Source organism: Rutidosis leptorrhynchoides, chromosome 7, assembly GCF_046630445.1.
Source record: "Rutidosis leptorrhynchoides isolate AG116_Rl617_1_P2 chromosome 7, CSIRO_AGI_Rlap_v1, whole genome shotgun sequence".
NCBI lineage: Eukaryota > Viridiplantae > Streptophyta > Magnoliopsida > Asterales > Asteraceae > Rutidosis > Rutidosis leptorrhynchoides.
In genome coordinates, this window is record NC_092339.1 from 164170141 (window position 1) to 164180369 (window position 10229).

General features: G+C 34.0%; 1 non-coding gene across 1 annotated transcript; it reads right to left on the minus strand.

Annotated features, from left to right (window-relative positions):
- Positions 1-5910: 5910 nt before the first annotated feature.
- On the minus strand, positions 5911-6017 carry LOC139860690 (small nucleolar RNA R71). The gene has a single exon (XR_011763318.1). It is a non-coding gene; the product is annotated as a small nucleolar RNA R71 (small nucleolar RNA).
- Between the last annotated feature and the right edge of the window lie 4212 nt (positions 6018-10229).

Sequence of the window (10229 nt, forward strand, 5' to 3'; positions counted from 1 at the left end):
AATTTTGTGAAAAATGGAATGAGAATTCAAATATAGCTATCTTTTGTGAATACACTTATATTGTTTTATGTATTTAAGTCCTTAAAAAGTGATTAAATACATTACTTATACGATATATGTATAAACATTATATGTTATAAGTATTTATGTCAAATAACGTTACGTATGTTTATCGTTTTGAAAACTTAAGTTAGTAGTTTCAAAATATACTTATAACTTATTGTTATTAATACAAAATGAGATATTAAAACATTCTTGGATCATGTTAAATATGTATATATACATATATATACACAAACGTATAATTATCATATATTGTATAGTTCGTGATATCATCGGTCAAACTAGACGGTCAATCGTTGTGTAAAACTCTCTTTGAAAACATAAGTCTCAACAATTTGGATTGCTTATCATGTTGGTAAGGTTTAATTTATGTAAATATTAATCTTATAAGTATAAATTGATCGAAAAAGTGCGGGTCATTACAAAGAAGACCGACAAGGCTGAGGTCAAGGATATACAAATTGATCCCGCAAGTATCAAAGTGGAGAATCAGAATACTAAAGAAACCCATTCATCAGACGCATCCTCAGAAGAACAATACATCGATGATGACGAGGGAGAGCAACATGAAGACATTCTGAATAACTCACACTCTCCAATCGAACCAGATCAAGGGGAGCCGGAATCTTCTTCAGATCAGATTCCGATCATATCCACTCATGCAGACATGATAACCTTCATCAATGATACCGATGAATTTGAAGACATTCTCGAAGTCATCCAAAAATCAACCATTGATTTTTCGCTACGCTTAACAGAACGAATTATCGCTATATGAGAAGAACACAACCTCTATCTCCAAAGAGAAGACAATGATGTTGAAATCCTAGAAGAACGCATTCAAGACTTTGTCAATTCTCTTCACGATCATATTTACCAAGAAGAAAGGCAACGAGAGCACGATTCAGTGGTTCGCACTATTCTTGAAACAAGATTCTGTCGAGATCAGAAGATCATTTACTCTAGGGTTTATAACGCCTTAGCCGGATCTGCACTTCTGTTCTCACGAAACCAACGAGCACTACTGACTCTCATCCGGAAGCATATGGATCTTTCCACCGAACGCCCGACTTATCACTCTGATTTGCAAATGATCGAGGATATTCACAGCTTTTTCGCTCTCTTAGAAAGAGATAATTTCAAAAGCACACCAGACAGACTAGTGATTTACGTAATAATTAATCACCATGCTGAATTGATTATCAAAGAGTTACGAGACGCTGTTATGGAAGAAGCAAGACAAAACAATCCGTTCTCTCATCTTGAACCAGACCGAGTCAACATTACCACCTATGTTACGAAGCAGATATCACGTATCGTCCACGAATCCACAGATCCTAGTTTCACATTTAAAGCTGGATGTCGGGAGATATATTCAAAGACGGTGAAATTAATACTCGGATCAGGATTGTTGTTCACTTCTTTTCAGCTTCATCTTTTGACAAATCTGTGCAAAGCGACAGACTCTTACTGTGGAGATCACCGTTTCGAAGACTTCAAAATTCTAAAGATACAGTTTCTGACATTGTTTGAAGACCTCCGAAATGAGCATCCCATCAGAGAAACAATCACCACCAGCACTGCTTCTATGATTGACATTCATAGGTCAACCAGCAGAGACGTGGATCATATTCTCATCGGACCTCAAGACTTATCAAGAGTCGAAACTACACACTACTTATCTTTCAGAAGATCTTCAAGAGAAGTACCGGACCTTCTACCACTATTGGTCCGACACTTTCTCAGGATTTATTCGCCAAGACTCACATTCCCTCGAGAAGACCAAGATCACAACCATCGGTGAGGAATGTTTGCTTTTTAAAAGCATCACTACGGTCGAGCCAACGACCTTAAACAAAAGCGCTTCTGATAATGCTAAAAACAAACATATATTTCATAGCATTATCCCTCAAGAAAGACAAGCTTTTAGTTGCAATTGTTCTATTTACAAGTGATATTCGTTTAAATAATAAAAGGTGAAGACAAAAGACAGATTCGATGAATTAAAGATGCAAATGACCAAAAAGCTCAAAAGTACAAAATACAATCAAAGTGGTTCAAATTATTGGTGAGAAACGTCTCAAAATTACAAGAGTACAAGACGCGAAACGCAAAATACAAGATATTAAATTGTACGCAAGGACGTTCGAAAATCCGGAACCAGGACCAGAGTCAACTCTCAACGCTCGACGCAACGGACTAAAAATTACGAGTCAACTATGCACATAAATATAATATAATATTTAAATAATTCTTAAAATTATTTATATATTATATATTATATTTAAAACCGTCGGCAAGCTAGGAAACAAGTTCATGTGAACTGGAAAAAGGGGCCATGCGATCGCATGGCCTGGAAGAGCATTTTCCATGCGATCGCATGGCAGTAGGTGGCTGGCCACATGCCTATAAATTTCGCAGTTTGGTGATCATATATCCATATATCTTTCCTCTATCTCTCACTCGTATAATATATATATATATATAATATAATTTTAATTTTAATTCTAATAATAAGGGTATGTTAGCGAATGTTGTAAGGGTGTAAGTCGAAATTCTGTCCGTGTAACGCTACGCTATTTTTAATCATTGTAATTTATGTTCAACCTTTTTAAATTAATGTCTCGTAGCTAAGTTATTATTATGCATATTTAATGCCGAAGTAATCGTGATGTTGGGCTAAATATTAAAATTTGGTAATTGGGCTTTGTACCATAATTGGGGTTTGGATAAAAGAACGACACTTGTAGAAATTAGACTATGGGCTATTAATGGGTTTTATATTAACTAAACGATACCTCGTTAATTTAATATATAGACTTATAATTTGACGTATTTATATATAACCACATACGCTTGACTGGGTACGGTGGGCGGGATATATATAAATACCAATAATTGTTCATTTTACCGGACACGGGATTGGATTAATAGTTAATAGACTTGTTGAAACAGGGGTGGATTACATTCAAGGGTAATTGGTGTAATTGTTAAACAAGTAGTAAAACCTTGGACTACACCAGTCGATAACCTGGTGTATTCATTAAACAAAGTATTAAGACCTTGTTACAATTCGAATCCCCAATTAGTTGGAATATTTGACTTCGGGAATAAGAATAATTTGACGAAGACTTTCGCACTTTATGATTATGACTGGTGGACTATTATGGACAAATCCGTATGGACATATCAAATAATCCAGGACAAAGGACAATTAACCCATGGGAAAAAACTAAAAACAACACGTCAAACATCATGATTACGGAAGTTTAAATAAGCATAATTTCTTTATTTCATATTTAATTGCATTTTTAATTACCGCACTTTTATTTACTATCATTGTATTTAATTGCACTTTTAATTATCGTACTCTTTAATTATCTTCATTTTATTTATCGCACTTTTATTTATCGCAATTTCATTATCGTTATTTACTTTACGCTTAAAATTAAGTTATATTTATTTTTAATATTTTACATTAGGTTTTAACTGCGACTAAAAGTTTTAAAATCGAAAAACCGGTCATTAAACGGTAAAAACCCCCCCTTTTATAATAATAATACTACTTATATATATTTTTGTATTTTTACAATTATAAGTTAAAAATATAGCATTAAGCTTGGCTAAGATCCCTGTGGAACGAACCGGACTTACTAAAAACTACACTACTGTACGATTAGGTACACTGCCTATAAGTGTTGTAGCAAGGTTTAGGTATATCCACTCTATAAATAAATAAATCACTTGTGTAAAATTGTATCGTATTTAATAGTATTTTCTTGTAAAAATTAATAGTATTTTATACCCCTTTCGCTTTAACATCAAGTATTTTTGGCGCCGCTGCCGGGGACTTCTTGCTTAAACACCGGAAGCGCAACGCTATATAAAAAAAATTATTTTATTAGAGTTTTATTAAGTTTTTATTAAAAATATACGTTTTTTTTAAAAAAATATATAAAAAAAATATATACAAAAATATAAAAGAAAAATTCTATATATTTGTTGTTAAGAGTTGTTAAAAATTTATAAAAATATTTTTATTTTAGTTTTTTAAATTAAATTTTTATTTAAGTTATTTATATTTTATATAATCTAAAACAGAAAATTAAAAAAAAAATATATATATATATATATAAGTTTCGGCCTGGTACTGTAGCAGCCCATATACTGGTCCGAAACCCTAGCCCATGCGATTGCATGAGCACGAAGGCAAAAGTCCATGCGACCGCATGAACGTACCTGACACGCCACATTTTGACTTCCCACAGCAATAATTACGTAATAATTATTATTATTATAATTAAAACCCTAATTAGGGTTATATTTAATATTAATTTAGTTTAGTTTATTTATAATTTGTATTTTAAGTGTAATTAGTTTTAATAAATTATAAACTTATTACTTTTATAAAATAAATAATATAAAAATAATATTTTTATAAAAATTGTACTTTTTACAACTTTAAGTATATTTTTATATTTTGTATCTTTTTATTTGTTTTAGCGTAATATTTGTATTTTTCGCTCGTATTTAGTTTTAAGTCATAGTTTTTTCCATAGTTATTTTTATTTCTAGATTTTTAGGCTTTGCCGTAAAATCCCTTAAGTGCTTTTTCTTTAGACTAAGATTTAGGTGCTTTAGAATTTTGCGACGCAGTTTTTATATTTTAGTACCTTTTTAAGTTATTGGCTTTTGGGATATAGTATTTCTTGTAAGCTTTAATATTTTTAGACGCTACTTTTAATTCTTAGTTTTTAGTTCCTTTTAAGTTTCGACGCGCTACTTTCTTATTTTTATTTTTCGACGCCTATTATTTTTTTGACCTTTTATTTTTTGACGTTTTTCGACGCGCTCTTTTTCTTTCTTATTTTTCGCCGCTCTAGTTTTTAGGACTTAGAATTTTAATTTTCTATTTCTTCTCTAAAATTTCAACGAAAAATTATTTTAAGCGGTTGAATTGATAGACATCCAAATTTTTTATTTCGTAATAATAGTTGGATTTGTTAGTGGCTGAGTTGTGAGCTTCCGATTTAAAGGGTTCTGGCTCCCTGCTGCATCTATTGGCTATTCTAAACGTGGGCAAAAGTAGAAAAGTCTATTAATTTGATAGCTTATATAATTTTTATCTTTTAGGATATTCAGTGAATGCACCAAACAAAACGTTCACCACCTTTTGTACTTTCACCACCTGTAACTCGATCAAGACATCTAGCAAATATTGTCGCCGTTGATTTTTCTTTAGAATCGTCATCCAGTCGACCAAGTACTCCAATTCAAATTTCTGATAATCCATTTTTTGAACCTGACCTCACAATTGAGAATCCGGAGGATCTTCAGGGACAATTCAGAGATCCTGAACCATTAATCTTTCCTCCGAAACCACCAATCATTTAAACAGAGATTGTCGAGGAACCAACCATTAAATCAGAATCCTTTAGTGATTCAGATTCAACAAATTCAATTATGGAGAATCTGGAACCTCTAAGTATGGAAGACCGAATGCTAGCTAAAGGCACTGGCCAAGGTCACGCAATTACTCAACCCGACATTAATGCGCCAGATTATGAAATCAAAGGACAAATCCTACACATGGTAACTAATCAATGCCAATTTAGTGGTGCACCGAAGGAAGATCCAAATGAACATCTTCGTACATTTAATAGGATCTGTACTTTATTTAAAATCATAGAAGTTGAGGATGAACAGATATATCTCATTTTATTTCCCTGGACTTTAAAGGGAGAAGCCAAAGGTTGGTTAGAATCGTTACCTGAAGGGGCGATTGATACATGGGACGTTTTAGTTGAAAAATTTCTTAAACAATTCTTTCCGGCATCTAAAGTTGTAAGACTTCAAGGAGAAATTGTTACGTTCACACAAAAGCCAAATGAAACTTTATATGAAGCATGGACCAGATTTGGAAAGTTATTGAGAGGATGTCCGCAACATGGTTTAGACACTTGTCAAATAGTACAAATATTCTACCAAGGATGTGACATCACTACAAGAAAAGACATCGATATAGCAGCTGGTGGTTCCATTATGAAGAAAACCGCAACTGACGCTTAGAAAATTATTGATAACACTGCTTCCCACTCACATGAGTGGCACCAAGAAAAAGATATCGTTAGATCATCTAAAGCAGCTAGAGCAGATTCTAGCCATGACTTCGATTCTATTTCTGCAAAGATAGGTGTTGTCGAGAGACGAATGGAAAAGATGACTAAGGATATACACTCAATACGAATTAGTTGTGAGCAGTGTGGAGGACCACATTTAACAAAAGATTGTCTCAATATTGAATTAACAATGGAACAAAGAGAGAATGTTTCATACATAAACCAAAGGCCTGGAAATAATTATCAGAATAATTATCAACCGCCAAGACCAATCTACAATCAAAATCAGAACTATAACCGAAATGTTCCATACAACAACCAACAAGGTCCTAGTAATAAACAATTATCCAATAATATTTACAATCAGCAAAGACCTATTTTTCAAAACAAACCACCATAAATCGATGATAAAAAGCCAAATTTAGAAGACATGATGTCGAAGCTAGTTGAATCTCAAACACAGTTTTTCACATCTCAGAAACAAACCAATGAACAAAATGCTCAAGCATTTAGAAATCAACAAGCTTCTATTCAAAATTTGGAACAAGAAGTGAGCAACCTAGCAAGGTTAATATGTGAAAGAAAACTGGGAAGCCTACCTAGCGATAGAAATGCTAACCTCCGGAATGAAACAGCTAAAGCCATTACCACAAGAAGTGGTATTACACTTAAACCACCTGAAATGCCTGTAATTTCTGATGAAGCTATTCCTACTCCACAAGAACCACAATCTGAACAAGATAAGGAAAAAGAACCGGTAGTTAAAAAGGTTAACGAAGATAACACAGTTAAAGCTAAACCTTATGTTAAACCATACCAACCACCACTTCCTTACCCGAGTAAAATGAGAAAAGAAAGACTTGAAGCCGAGCAATCCAAATTCTTGGATATGTTTAAACAGATAAATGTCAATCTTCCTTTCATTGATTTGATTTCAGGAATGCCTAGATATGCTAAATTCTTGAAAGATTTAATCACAAATAGAAAGAAAATGGAAGAACTCTCGGCTGTTACTATGAATGCTAAATGTTCTGCAGTGCTGTTGAATAAGATAACAGAAAAATTATCTGATCCAGGAAGTTTCACAATTCCATGTTTTCTGGGAAGTCTTAGTTCAATAGAAGCATTGGCAGACATAGGTGCTAGTATAAATTTAATGCCGTATTCACTATACGCTAAACTAGACCTTGGAGAATTGAAACCAACACGAATAAGTATACAACTAGCTGATCGATCAGTAAAATATCCTAGAGGGATAATGGAAAACATGCTAGTTAAAGTTGGTACTTTAGTATTTCCAGTAGATTTTGTTATTCTGGATATGGAAGAAGATTCTCGAGTTCCTCTCATATTAGGAAGACCATTCTTAAACACGGCTAAGGCAATAATAGACGTGTTTGGTAAGAAACTGACCCTAAATATAGAGGATGAGAGTGTTACCTTTTCTGTTGATAGAGCAATGCAACAACCGCAATCTGCAGATGATACATGTTATTATATTCAAACTATAGATTCACATGCAGAATTGTTAGAAGAATTTCCAGAATTACAAGGAACAGGAGAATGTTCTTTAGGAGAAGGAACTGAACCAATTGATGAAACTGAAATGTTAGCTACACTTATGGCTAATGGATATGAACCAACAACAGAAGAAATTCAAATGCTAAAAGAGGAAGACAGATATCGATATAAATCATCGATAGAAGAACCACCAATAATAGAGTTAAAGCCACTTCCAAACCATTTGGAATACGCTTATTTACATGGAGAATCTGAATTACCTGTAATAATATCATCTTCTCTTACTGAAAATGAAAAATCTCAACTCATTTCTGTGCTAAAAGCTCATAAACCAGCTATTGCATGGAAAATTCATGATATTAAAGGAATAAGTCCTTCGTATTGCACACATAAAATCCTTATGAAAGAAGGTCATAAAACGTATGTGCAACGCCAATGAAGACTAAATCCGAATATGCAAGATGTTGTTAAGAAAGAAATTATTAAACTGCTAGATGCAGGTTTAATTTATCCAATTTTTGATAGTCCATGGGTAAGCCCAGTTCAATGCGTACCTAAGAAGGGTGGCATGACTGTCATCACAAATGAGAAAAATGAGCTTATTCCTACTAGGACTGTAACAGGATGGCGTGTTTTTATTGATTATAGAAAATTAAATGACGCCACCAAAAAAGATCACCTTCCCTTACCCTTTATTGATCAAATGTTGGAAAGATTAGCCGGGAATAGTTAATATTATTTTCTTGACGATTTTTCCGGATATTTTCAAATTCCAATAGCACCCAAGGATCAAGAGAAAACCACATTCATGTGCCCTTATGCTACTTTTGCTTACAAACACATGTCATTAGGACTTTGCAACGCCCCTGCAACCTTTCAAAGGTGCATGATGGCGATTTTTCACGACATGATAGAAGAATGCATGGAAGTTTTCATGGATGACTTTTCAGTCTTCGGTGATACATTTGAATCATGTCTAGTTAATCTTGAACGAATGCTTATTAGATGCGAACAATCAAATCTAGTTCTTAATTGGGAGAAATGCCATTTCATGGTTAAAGAAGGCATCATTCTTGGACATAAAATTTCAAAGAAAGGAAATGAAGTGGATAGAGCTAAAGTAGATGTAATTGCTAAACTTCCACATCCCACCAATGTTAGAGGAGTTAGGAGTTTTCTAGGGCATGCCGCTTTTTACCGACGTTTCATAAAAGATTTTTCTAAAATTGCCACTCCTATGAATAAACTCCTAGAAAAGGATACTCCACTCATCTTTTCAGATGAATGCATCAAATCTTTTAATATTCTTAAAGAAAAACTCACTAATGCACCGATCATGATAACTCCAAATTGGAATCTACCGTTTAAACTAATGTGCGATGCAAGTGATTTTGCAATGGGAGCCGTTTTAGGACAAAGGATTGAAAAATGATTTCAACCTATATGTAACACCCCGTTTTTCTCCGTACATGATATATAGGTGTATTGTGTAGGTACGACTAGAGTTTGAAGGATCTGAGATGTGTTCGGGTGTTAAAGTCTTGTACGCGGGAGAAGGGATCAGGTCGAGTTTTGGGTCGTGGCGCGACAAACGAGGCCGCGGCGCGGCATTCTATTGAAATTTAGATCAGAAGTTAGTTATAAAATGATCCCAGACTTAGTCAAATGTCGCGGCGTGACATTTAAGGCCGCGGCGCGGCATACTGCACGAACTGGCACCAGATTCTTGTAATTTTAAATGAAGTTCAAGGGCAATTTGGTCTTTTCGAGTTTGAGCCAGATTTGAGGATTTAACCTCATCCATTCATTTCATTTCTTATTTTCTTTTCCTTTTTCTTTCATTTTCTCCCAAGAAACTCAAATACCCCAAGTGATTCAAGTGGGATTTTGGAAAGGAAGAAGCGGGTTTTGATCTTTGGCGTAGTTGACAAGTTTGTTCTCCTCGTTCTTAGCTATACGGTGATACTAGTGGTAAGCTCTAACTCCGAAATTCATTTTTGTGTTCTTCATTCAAATTTAGGGCTTTTGATTGTATGATTCATAGATGGAAACCATTTAGTTGTTAATTGGAGATTAACACCAAGATTCGGGTTTGTAAGTGTTAGAGGCGGGTTTTGGGTTGGTTAATGATTTAACCATGTTTAAGACTTGAGGATGGTGTATAATCACAAGTATTAGTGATTATTGATGTTTTGGAGACTTTTAGGGTTCTTGTGGTTGACTAATTTTGACTAGAGTCGAAATTAGGGTTTGTTGAGGATTATAACCCGAATGTCGATTCAATGAGGTTTGTAAACTTAAAATGGATTAAGTTGAAGTATAAAACCGAGTTAAACATGTTTTGGTGTCAAAACTTGTAAATGGTGAGATTTTGACCTTATGGGTCAAAATTAGGGTTTATGGGCGATTTTGAGAACGATAAGTGTTTAACACTTGTGTTCGGGTTTAATTGGCATATTAGGACCATTATCACTTGTGTTAGTGATTATCGGTTAGTTTGGGCGCGGTTTGTACTTGGAAGTGCAT